Below are 12953 nucleotides of genomic sequence, written 5' to 3' on the forward strand. Positions count from 1 at the left end.
GCATATGTCCATATAAAAATTTGTATATGAGGCTCATGCTTGCTATCCCAATTTTGGAGGCTGAGGGAGGTGGATTCCTTGAGCCCAGGGGTTCAAGACCAGCCTAGGGAACATGGTAAAACCTCGTCTCTACAAAGAAATACAAAATTAGCTGGGCATAGCGGTATGCATATGTAGTCCCAGCTACTCAGGAGGCTGAGTTGGGAGGATTGCTTGAGCCCAGGAGGTTGAGGCTGCAATGAGTCATGATTGCACCACTGCACTCCAGCCTAGATGACAGAATAAGACCCTATCTTACAAAAAAACAAAAGCCTTGTATATGAATGTTTATATTTGGTAATAGCCAAAAACTAGATTGTTCATTAACATTTGAACGGGTAAGTATATAGTGATGATATGGTTTGGTTCTATCCCCACCTGAATCTCATCTTGAATTACCACGTGTTGTGGGAGGGACCTGGTGGGAGGTAACTGGATCATGGAGGCAGGTCTTTCCCATGGTGTTCTTGCAATGGTGAGTGGGTCTCACAAGATCCGATGGTATTATAAGGGGGAGTTTCCCTGCACAAGCTCTCTCTCTCTCTCTCTCTCTCTCTCTCTCTGTCTCTGCATGCTGCCATCCATGTAAGACGTGACTTGCTCCTCCTTGCCTTCTGCCATGATTGTGAGGCTTCCCCAGCCACATGGAACTGTTAAGTCCAATTAAACCTCTTTCTTTTGTAAATTGCCCAGTCTCAGGTATGTCTTTATTAGCAGCATGAAAATGGACCAATAGAAGTGGTATATCCATACAGTCTAGTACTATTCAGCAATAAAAAGAACTGAACTAGTTATATGTGCAACAACATGATCTCAAAATAATTATCCTAAGTAAAATAAACCAGACTCCCCAAAAGAGTATTTACTGCATGATTCCATTTACATTAAATCCTAGAAAATGCAGACTAATCTGCAGTGATAGGAAGCAGATCAGGGATTGCCTGGGGAGTGAAGAGAGGTTGGCAGGGGAGGGATTGCAAAAGTTCCAAAGGCAACATTTTGAAATTATATGTCAATTATAACTCAATAGTGCTATTAAAATTGCTTTGGAATTTCTGAAAATTATAATAATCAAAGAACATTTTTAAGTTGGCTAAGAATTTGAAAAGGAGAATTTACTTCTCCCTTTGTTTAAAATATGATTAAGATTTATTATGGTCTCTTGGGTTTTTTTAGGTGAATATATAATTTAAAAAAGACTAAAGACAAATACAACAATAAAGCAGTAAACATCAAGGCCAGGCATGGTGGCTCAGGCCTGTAATCCCAGCACTTTGGGAGGCCAAGGTGGGCAGATCACAAGGTCAGGAGATCGAGAGTATCCTGGCTAACACGGCGAAACCCCACCTCTACTAAAAATACAAAAAATCAGCCGGGCACGGTGGCAGGCATCTGTAGTCCCAGCTACACGGGAGGCTGAGGCAGGAGAATGGCGTGAACCCAGGAGGCAGAGCTTGCAGTGAGCCGAGGTCCTGCCACTGCACTCCAACCTTGGTGACAGAGTGAGACTCCATCTCAAAAAAAATAAAATAAATAAATAAACATCTTGCAAGACAATCTAAGATGCTACCTGTACCATCTCTTCTAGGGACAATGGTAACCTTCTTTACCCAAATTTTGAAGCCGAGAAACTGTAATTGTAAAAACAAACAAACAAAAACTATAATGAAGACAATAGGTATATTTACATACAGCTAAACAAAAACTTTAGCTATACATACCATAAATAAATTCAATAAACAGTACATTAAAATTTTTGCGATAGAACAAAGAGTAATTTCTTTTTGTTTACTTATTTTTTAATTGAGACAAGGTCTCATTCTGCTGTTCAGGCTGGGGTGCAGTAGCACAGTCACAGTTCACTGTAGCCTTGACCCCCCAGGCTCAAGCAATCCTCCCATCTCAGCCTCCCAAGTAACTGAGACTACAGGTGCACGCTGCCATGCTTGGCTAATTTTATTATCTTTTATTTTGTAGAGTTTTGCCATATTGCCCAGGCTGTTCTCAAACTCCTGGGCTCAAGTGATCCACCTGTCATGGCCTCCCAATTGCTGAGATTACAGGCATGAGCCACTGAGCCAGGCCTATTTTTTGTAGAGAGAGGATTTTGCTATGTTGCCCAGGCTGGTCTTGAACTCCTGGGCTCAAGTAATACACCAGTCTTGGCCTCCCAAAATACTGAGATTACAAGCATGAGCCACCGAGCAAGACCAGAGAACAAAGAGGAATTTCTTACAAATTTATAAGAAAAGGCAAACAACCCAATGATAAAATAGACACAGAATATCAAGAAAATTTTAGGGAAAACAAATCCAAGTGCCAGAAGGTGTATTAAAAATGCTCAAACTACATATCAGGAATTATGGAAATTAAAGTAACTATTATTATAAATATCACTTTATGTTCATCAGACAGAAAAAAGGTAAAAAGAACAGTAGCACCTATGATTTTGTGTTTTCATACAATATTAGTGGTGTTATGAATTGTTCCAGCTTTTTAGGAAGGGAGGTAGTAACATCAATTAAAATTAAATATGTATAAAGGTATACAGTCCACCCTCTGTGTCTGTAGGTTCCCCATCCATGGATTCAACCAAGCAAAGATTTGAAAATATTTGGAAAAAAGCAATTAAAAATAATAATACTGCAATAAAAAATAATACAAATAAGAATCAAGTATATAGTGGTGATATGGTTTGGTTGTGTCCCCACCCAAGGCCAGGTGCAGTGGCTCACACCTGTAATCCCAGTCCTTTGGGAGGCCGGGGCTGGCAGATCACCTGAGGGCAGGAGTTTGAGACCAGCCTGGCCAACATGGTGAAACCCCATCTCTACTAAAAATACAAAAATTAGCTGGGCGTAATGGTGCACGCCTGTAATCCCAACTACTCGGGAGGTTGAGGCAAGAGAATTGCTTGAACCCAGGAGGCAGAGGTTGCAATAAGCGGAGATAGTTCCACTGCACTTCAGTCTGGGTGACAGAGCAAGACTCTGTCTCAAAAAAAAAAAGAATCAATACAGTATAACAACCATTTACATAGCATTTACATTGTATTGTTGTTGAGGCTGATGGTCTGAGGCTACTATCCACAGGTGGAATTTCTTCTTCCTGGAAATCTCAGTTCTTCCCTTCCCTTCTGAGGCCCACCCAGATTATCTAAGATATACTCCTTTACTAAAAGTCTTTGATTATAGATTTTCATCACAACAACACCTAGATTAGTCGTCGATGGAATAACCAGTTGACACAAAAAATTGACCATCACTTTTATGTGGTATTGTAATATGTAATCTAGAAAGGATTTAAAGGATATGGCAGGATGTGTGTAGGTTATATGCAAATACTATGCCATTTTATATAAGGGACTTGTGCATCTGTGGATTTTGGTACCCACAGGTGTCCTGGAACCCATCCTCAAGGATACCAAGGGATGACTATGACTATATACATATTATAAGAGATGTTTGTATAATTGTTTAACTCAAAAGTTCTCCATTCTGGGATTCTATCTTGAGGAAAGAAAAGAACCAATATAAGGTATTTAATTCAGCGTTTTCCATAATGGCATGAAACTGGAAACAGTCAAAAATTAATGGCATATCTACACCAGAAAATAGTATGCAGCAATTAAAGTGGATGAACAGTAGCTATGTCAGTGGATTTAGAATAATTTCCAACATATATTGCTGAATGAAAAAAGCAAAATGAGAAAAAGTCTGTTATATCAGTCAGGGCTCAATTAAGAAAACAGAAACAGCAGGAGACATCATAACGGATTTGTTGAAGGAAATTCAATTACACAATTGATCGATTAATCATCGGGTCTAGCTAGGCAAGTCTGAATCCATAGAGCAGGCCACAAGGAAGGGCAGGTGGCACTCTCTGGCATGGGCTGAGGCTGCTACCCGCAGGTGGAATTTCTTCTTCCCAGAAACCTCAGTTCTACTCTTTTTTTTTTTTTTTGAGACGGAATCTCTCGCTCTGTCGCCCAGGCTGGAGTGCAGTGGCGCGATCTCGGCTCACTGCAAGCTCCGCCTCCCAGGTTCACGGCATTCTCCTGCCTCAGCCTCCCGAGTAGCTGGGCTACAGGCAACCGCCACCACGCCTGGCTAATTTTTGTATTTTTAGTAGAGACGGGGTTTCAACGTGTTAGCCAGTATGGTCTTGATCTCCTGACCTGGTGATCCGCCCACCTCGGCCTCCCAAAGTGCTGGGATTACAGGCGTGAGCCACCACGCCCGGCAAACTCAGTTCAACTCTTAATGCCTTTCAACTGATTGGATGAGGCCCAACCAGATTATCTAAGATATTCTCCTTTACTAAAAGTCATTGATTATGGACTTTAATCACAGCAACAGCTAGATTAGTAACTGAGGGAATAATCAAGTTGACACATAAAGTTGACCATCACATGTGTGATATTTCATTTTGTAAAACAAATAATGAAAAAAAAAAATCTGTGTGTGTGTGTGTGTGTATGCAAATATATAAACATCTGTGAATATACAGTTACCTGGGTATGTGGATTAGGGTGAAGTAGGCAGAGGGGCAGGAGAAGAGGAGCGTGCAAAGCAAAACGAGAAGAAAAAGACCACAATATGAAAAACATAAAATTCAAGATATATAACATGATTGCATTTATGGATTTATATAAAATATTAAATTTATGTGCATATACATATACAGACAATTTTAAAACTAAAATACATACTTTTTAAAAAATGCATACATTTTAGCAAGCAAGATGCGAAAAACTCATTTGATTAAAGAGTGCTTATTCCTTATTAATTTTACAAAATATCCTAGTCAAAGAGAAGTAGAAATGTTCTCAAATACCTATTTTCAAAGATAAACAATATATGTATTAGTTTCCTAGGAACAAACTACCATAAACTGGAAGATTGAAACAACAGACATTCATTCTCTCTCAGCTCTGAAATCTAGAAGGCTGAAATAAGCTACTGGCAAGGCTGTATTCCCTCAGAAGTCTCTGGGAAGGAATTCTTTCTTGCCTCTTCCTAAATTCCTGTGTTCGCCAGCAATCCTTGGAATTCCTTGACTTGCAGTTTCATCACTTCACTTTCTGCTTCTGCCTTCTTCACCTGCCCGTCTTGCCTGAACTGTATTCATTTCCAGATCTCCCTCTCCCTACAAGGACAACAATCATTGTATATAGGGTGCACCCTTATCAAGTATAAACTCATCTTAACTTATTACATCTACAAAGGCCCTATTCCTGAAGAAGGTTGCATTCACAGGTATGAGGAGGGGGAGGGGGATTAGACCTTGAATATCTTTTTAGGGGGATAAAATTCAACCCTCTATAATATCCTACTTATGATAATCAACTGAAGCATTCCTATAAAAAAATAGATGATAAAAAGAAAAATAGAGCCAAGCATGGTGGCTCACATCTGTAATCTCAGCACTGTGGTAGGCTGAGGCGGGAGGATCACTTGAGTACAGGAGTTCGAGACCAACCTGTGCAACATAGCAAGGGTAACAAACCTCGTCTCTATTTGTTGTTGTTGTTTTTTTTAAAGGAGGTGACGGCCAGGCGCGGTGGCTCACGCCTGTAATCCCAGCACTTTGGGAGGCCGAGGAGGGCAGATCACGAGGTCAGGAGATTGAGACCATCCTGGCTAACACGGTGAAACCCCGTCTCTACTAAAAATACAAACAAATTAGCCGGGCGCAGTGGTGGGCACCTGTTGTCCCAGCTACTCAGGAGGCTGAGGCAGGAGAATGGCATGAACCCGGGAGGCGGAGCTTGCAGTGAGCAGAGATGGTGCCACCGCACTCCAGCCTGGGCCACAGAGCGAGACTCTGTCTCAAAAAAAAAAAAAAAAAAAAGAGGAGGTGACAACAATGCCCCATATATTATTTAACACTGCCTTGAGGCTGAACACAATGGCTCATGCCTGTAAGCCCCACACTTTGGGAGGCTAAGGTAGGAAGATTGATTGAGACCCAAGCATTCAAGACCAGCCTGGGCAGTGTAGCTGAGAGGTGACAGCGTGCTGGCAGTCCTCAGAGCCCTCGCTCACTCTCGGGGCCTCCTCTGCCTGGGCTCCCACTTTGGCGGCACTTCAGGAGCCCTTCAGCCCGCCGCTGCACTGTGGGAGCCCCTTTCTGGGCTGGCCAAGGCCGGAGCCGGCTCCCTCAGCTTGCGGGGAGGTGTGGAGGGAGAGGCGCTGGCGGGAACCCAGGCTTGCGGCGCTTGCGGGCCAGCGCGAGTTCCGGGTGGGCGTGGGCTCGGCGGACCCCACACTCGGAGCGGCCGGCCGGCCCCACCGGCCCTGGGCAGTGAGGGGCTTAGCGCCCGGGCCAGCAGCTGCTGTGCTCAATTTCTCGCCGGGCCTTAGCTGCCTTCCCGCGGGGCAGGGCTGGGGACCTGCAGCCCACCATGCCTGAGACTCCCCCCACTCCGTGGGCTCCTGTGCGGCCCGAGCTTCCCCGACGAGAGCCGCCCCCTGCTCCAGGGCGCCCAGTCCCGTCGACCAGCGAAGGGCTGAGGAGTGCGGGCGCAGGGTGCACAGCCCCGGTGCGGGATCCACTGGGTGAAGCCAGCTGGGCTCCTGAGTCTGGTGGGGACGTGGAGAACCTTTATGTCTAGCTCAGGGATTGTAAATACACCAGTCGGCACTCTGCATCTAGCTCAGGGTTTGTAAACACACCAGTCAACACCCTGTGTCTAGCTCAGGGTTTGTGAATGCACCAGTTGACACTGTATCTAGCTACTCTGGTGGGGACTTGGAGAACCTTTGTGTCGACACTCTGTATCTAGCTAATCTGGTGGGGACGTGGAGAACCTTTGTGTCTAGCTCAGGGATTGTAAATGCACCAATCAGCACCCTGTCAAAACAGACCACTGGGCTCTACCAATCAGCAGGATGTGGGTGGGGCCAGCTAAGAGAATAAAAGCAGGCTGCCCGAGCTAGCGGTGGCAACCCGCTCGGGTCGCCTTCCACACCGTGGGAGCTTTGTTCTTTCTCTCTTTGCAATAAATCTTGCTGCTGCTCACTCTTTGGGTCCAGACTGCCTGAAGAGCTGTAACACTCACCGTGAAAGTCTGCAGTTTTTCTCCTGAAGCCAGCGAGACCACGAACCCACCGGGAGGAACGAACAGCTCCAGACACACCGCCTTAAGAGCTGTAACACTCACCGCGAAGGTCTGCAGCTTCACTCCTGAGCCAACAAAACCACGAACCCACCAGAAGGAAGAAACTGCGAACACATCCGAACATCAGAAGGAACAAACTCCGGACACACCGCCTTTAAGAACTGTAATGCTCACCGCGAGGGTCTGTGGCTTGATCCTTGAAGTCAGTGAGACCAAGAACCCACCAATTCCAGACACATAGCTCTACCCCACTCTCCACAAAACACTGAAAAATGAGCCAGGCATGGTACCACACACTTGTAGTAGTAGCCACTCTGGAGGCTGAGGCTGGGATTGCTTGAGCCCATGAGTGAGAGACTGCAGTGAGGTGTGGTTATACTAACTGCATTCAGCCTGGGCAACAGAGTGAAACCCTGTCTCTACAAACAAACAGCACTGCCTTGGAAATTCAAACCAGTGCAATAAAATATAGAACAAAAATAAGAGATAATTATTAGAAAAGAGAAAACAAAATTATCGTTACTTGCAGAGTATACAATTAAGTCTACAAGAGTTTGGTGACTAGACACAAAATACAAATTAATAGTTTTCCATAAAGAGTAACAAAAATTACAGGAAATGCCAAAGAAAAATACAAGTTTATGGTGAACCTACTATGCACTTAACTTGATCCTTCAAAAAATGAGATGTGTGAGATGACTCAATTGTTAGAAATGATTTCTGGAATGCCTGAGGTCAAGGCTTCTGCCCCAGACACGCTTGACTGGCTCCACCACTTTGCCTATGGTCTGTTCACTTGCCAAGCCTAGTTTTGATTATCACTACTCCTCACTGACGGCAGGAAACACAACTGAGCAATCTGCGATTGTCTTTCCTCTGATCACACCAGTTGGTCCCAAGGGAGTTCATGGGCCACAGCCCAGCAGCCCCTTTGTGTGCTTTCACCTGTGTTGGATTGCTACCTGTTTGTTGGAGAAGGTTGCTTTCCAGCCTGTTTTAAACCAACAGTGGCCTTTTGCCATCATCTTCCCCCATGTTTATAATTTGGCTTGATGGCTAGCTGAACAATAATAGGGAAAATGACAAAAGAACATAATAGGGATGGAAGAGAAAAACAGTTGTAGACTTTGGGCCAGTGGTTTGCTTGCTTTCCTTACAAACAGGAACAGAGAAGTAGTACTGGGAAGGAAAATGGAAAGAGAAAAACAAAAACAAACACAAAACCTTTAGTAGAGTAGGCTAAGCAGATATGAATGATTCGTGTTTTAAATGACAGCTCCCCGAAAACATTATAGAAAATACTTTCTTTTTTTTTTTTTGAGATGAAGTCTTGCTCTGTTGCCCAAGCTGGAGTGCAGTGGCGTGATCTTGGCTCACTGCAAGCTCCGCCTCCCGGGTTCATGCCATTCTTCTGCCTTAGCCTCCAGAGTAGCTGGGACTACAGGCGACTGCCACCATGCTCGGCTAATTTTTTTTTTTTTTTTGTATTTTTAGTAGAGACGGGGTTTCACTGTGTTAGCCAGGATGGTCTCGATCTCCTGACCTTGTGACCCGCCCGCCTCGGCCTCCCAAAGTGCTGGGATTACAGGCTTGAGCCACAGCGCCCGGCCAGTATAGAAAATACTTTCTAAGAATTTTCACTGATGAAACATTCAGACATCTTTTTTGTTGTTTACTTAAAGCTTAATTTTAAAAACTCAATACAGGGCAAAATATTTCTATCTTGAGTAAAACCCTTCTTTCTGTATAGTGTTCTACAACACACAGAGCCTTCCATATACATGGTCCCATTCGATCCAAGTGAGATTGCAAATATCGTGGCTGACCAAATGGTAAACTAGGGACAATCTTATGATGAATGGGAGAAAGGAAATGGAAAATTTTTTAGAAAACAAAACCCTAAGCCAAATATAGCAAAGATTAAGATCTACAGGAACATTGTTCTGAATATTTATGGGTAATCCATGAATAATCCTCAGAAATAGATATTGCTCATGCAAATCAGATGAAAAAAATTTGGATGGATTTTTCCAGCACATATGGCAATAAAGCCTGTGAGAAGACTAAAAAGACAGTGACATTCTTTGTTGTTGTTGTTGAGATGGAGTCTTGCTCTGTCGCCCAGGCTAGAGTGTGGTGGTGCAATCTCAGCTCACTGCAACCTCTGCCTCCCGGGTTCAAGCAATTCTCCTGCCTCAGTCTCCTGAGTAGCTGGGACTACAGGTGCCCACCACCACGTCCGGCTAATTTTTGTATTTTTAGTAGAGACGGGGTTTCACCGTGTTGCCCAGGCTGGTCTCAAACTCCTGACCTCAGGTGATCCGCCTGCCTCCGCCCCCCCAAAGTGCTGGGATTACAGGTGTGAGCCACAGTGCCCAGCCGACAGTGACATTCTTGAGGGACATGGATGCACAGTTTTAAAGACTGAGAGGAAACTAAGTGCTATTGGTTAGAAAAATAATCCTTCTCTGTTAGTAAAACCACACTTCATTAAAAGAGACAGCAAGAAATGAGGAGAAACTCCACTGTACCCTGATACATACTATAATACTTCATGGTTTTGTTTGTTTGTTTTGAGACGGAGTCTCACTCTGTCACCCAGGCTGGAGTGCAGTGGCATGATCTTGGCTCACTGCAACCTCTGCCTCCCAGGTTCAAGTGATTCTCCTGCCTCAGCCTCCTGAGTAGCTGGGACTATAGGCACCCGCCACCACGCCCAGCTAATTTTTGTATTTTTAGTAGAGATGGGGTTTCACCATGTTGCCCAGGCTGGTCTCAAACTCCTCACCTCAGGTGATCTGCCTGCCTTTGCCTCCCAAAGTGCTGGGATTACAGGTGTGAACCACTGAGCCCGGCTGATACTTCATGTTTAGATTTTAAGTTGCTTGAGCTTGTTGTTCCCTCTCAGCAAACAGCAAGAGACAGACTGGTCCTGCATGGATTTAATCTTAAGACCTTTTCTCCTCCTAAGCAGTGTTTTTTATTTACTCTACTCATGTGGTCATGGAATGTAAATGTTCTCTTAACTGCTCTTTCTTATCATACTTAAAAAAACCAACAGAGAGCTTGAGAACTGAGTGTCTTCCCTTTCAAGTCTTCTCTTCACATTTCAATATGGCACCCAATTGCTTTTCATTGTAGTCAAGACACAATCAAATTTTTTTAAGTTTACATATTTTATTTCCTCACCAAGAAGAAGCATTAATCACTGATACCTAAAAATGCAATCATTGCTGGTGACTAGGTTTCTAGAAGAAATTTTTTTTTTTTTTTTGAGGTGTAGTCTTGCTCTGCCATCCAAGCTAGAGTGCAGTTGCATGATCTTGGCTCACTGCAACCTCTGTCTCCTGGGTTCAAGCAATTCTCCTGCCTCAGCCTCCTGAGTAGCTGGGATTACAGGCACGCACCACCACACCCGGCTAATTTTTGTGTTTTTAGTAGAGACGGGGTTTCACCATGTTGGTCAGGCTGGTCTCAAACTCCTGACCTCATGACCCGCCCACCTCGGCCTCCCAAAGTGCTGGGATTACAGGCGTGAGCCACCGCGCCCAGCCTGGTCATTTTTTTAAAAATGTCATTGTTGTCTTATCTTCAAAACTGTGAAATACTGCCTTTTTTTTTTTTTTTTTTTTTTTGGATACAGAGTCTTGCTCTGTTGCCCAGGCTGGAGTGCAGTGGCGCGATCTTGGCTCACTGCAAGCTCTGCCTCCCGGGTTCACGCCATTCTCCTGCCTCAGCCTCCCGAGTAGCTGGAACTACAGACGCCTGCCACTACACCCGGCTAATTTTTTGTATTTTCAGTAGAGATGGGGTTTCACCGTGTTAGCCAGGATGGTCTTGATTTCCTGACTTCGTGATCCACCCACCTCGGCCTCCCAAAAGTGCTGGGATTACAGGCGTGAGCCACCACGCCCGGCCTTTTCTTTCATCTTTAGGCATGCAAAGCCTTATTATAAACAGGTATCGAAATAGGTAAAACAAATATCTGTTATTATTCCAATAGGGACAGGATCATCATGTTTTTTAAAAGTATGTCTGCCTTATTTTTCTTCTCACTTGCTCATTATGATTGACTTACACGAGATTTAGTGATACCTATCAGGAATTTTTGCCAACATCTGAAACTTAACACAGAAAAGTAAACCAACAATTCTCCTTTCTTACTAATATGTATCTTCCGTTGTCCATATAACAACTTTGTGGTCAAAACCTTAATATTTTGTTTGACTCTACATCAAGCTCCACACTTAATCATTTACCAAGTCTTATGAAACCATCCTGTTCGTTTCCTAGAGTTAGCCACTATTTCAAATGGGAAACAAAAGACTGACACTAGTTTCTTTCCTTTCAGCTCTAACCAAAACTCGCAGCCTCCCCTCTGAGATCTGAAAGAAAAAGACAGCAGGGGAAAGGAAGAGAAGCTACCAAAGAAGGAAAACAGTAGTATAAAATGTGTTCTGATATTGTTTATACCACACCTTAAGTAGAGAGTAGGACCAAGCCATTTAAAAAATTGTGCCATATACAGGAGAATCACTTGAACCCGGGAGGTGGAGGTTGCAGTGAGCCGAGATTGTGTCACTGCACTCCAGTCTAGGTGACAGAGCGAGATTCCATCTCAAAAAAAAAAAAAACTATTGTGCCATATAATGCAAACTGTTAGGGACATGGGCCATGCTGTCCAGATCTACTTGTCCCATTGTTTCTTAGCATTCTTTTTTTTTTTTTTGAGACCCAGTCTCACTGTGTCACCCAGGCTGGATATCAGCCATGCAGTGGCACGATATCAGCTTACTGCAACCTCCACCTCCCAGGTTCAAGTGATTCTCCTGCCTCAGTCTCCAGAGTATCTGGGATTACAGGCGTGCGCCACCACACCCAGCCAATTTTTGTATTTGTAGTACAGATGGGGTTTTGCCATGTTGGCCAGACTGGTCTCGAACTCCTGGCCTCAGGTGATTCGCCCGCCTTGGCCTCCCAATGTGCTGGGATTATAGGCGTGAGCCACCATGCCTGGCCTGTTGCTTAGCATTCTTTTTTTTTTTTTTTTTTTGAGACAGAGTCTCACTCTGTCACCCAGGCTGGAGTGCAGTGGTGCGATCTCGGCTCACTGCAACCTCTGTCTCTTGGGTTCAAGCAATTCTCCTGTCTCAGCCTCCCTAGTAGCTGGGACTACAGTCACATGCCATCACACCTGGCTAATTTTTGTATTTTTAGTAGAGACAGAGTTTTACCATATTGGTCAGGCTGGTCTGGAACTCCTTACCTCAGGTGATCCACCTGCCTCTGCCTCCCAAAGTGCTGGGATTATAGGCGTGAGCCACCTCGCCCGGCTCTTAGCATTCTTGTGCCTCATTTTCCTCATCTATAAACTGAGGATAACACTGCAGGCTCCCTACCTAAATATCCATCCCTCCTTCCCCTTTATTAACGGAATTTCATTTGGTGGTCTCCCAGCCTCCCTTGCAACTAGCAGTGGCCAGGTAACATAGCTCTCATCAAAGAGATGTTGACAGAAGTCCTTGAAAAGAGATACCCACTGCATTTCTCTCTGGAAGGCAGATATAATGTCTTGAAAAGTTATATTATGACCTTGAAAATGAAAGACATATGCTAAGAATAGCGGAGAAAGAAGACAGGATGAGCCTGGGTTCTTGGTGACCTCTCATGAAGATCACACAAGACTGGCCTCCTTATTGAATGGAAGAAAAAAAAAACCTGACTTCTTATAATAGGGTTTTCTGTTACACGTAACACAATCCTGATATACCGTTTCAGAGTTACTGAGAAC

This window comes from Pan paniscus, chromosome 9, assembly GCF_029289425.2.
Source record: "Pan paniscus chromosome 9, NHGRI_mPanPan1-v2.0_pri, whole genome shotgun sequence".
Taxonomy (NCBI): Eukaryota; Metazoa; Chordata; class Mammalia; order Primates; family Hominidae; genus Pan; species Pan paniscus.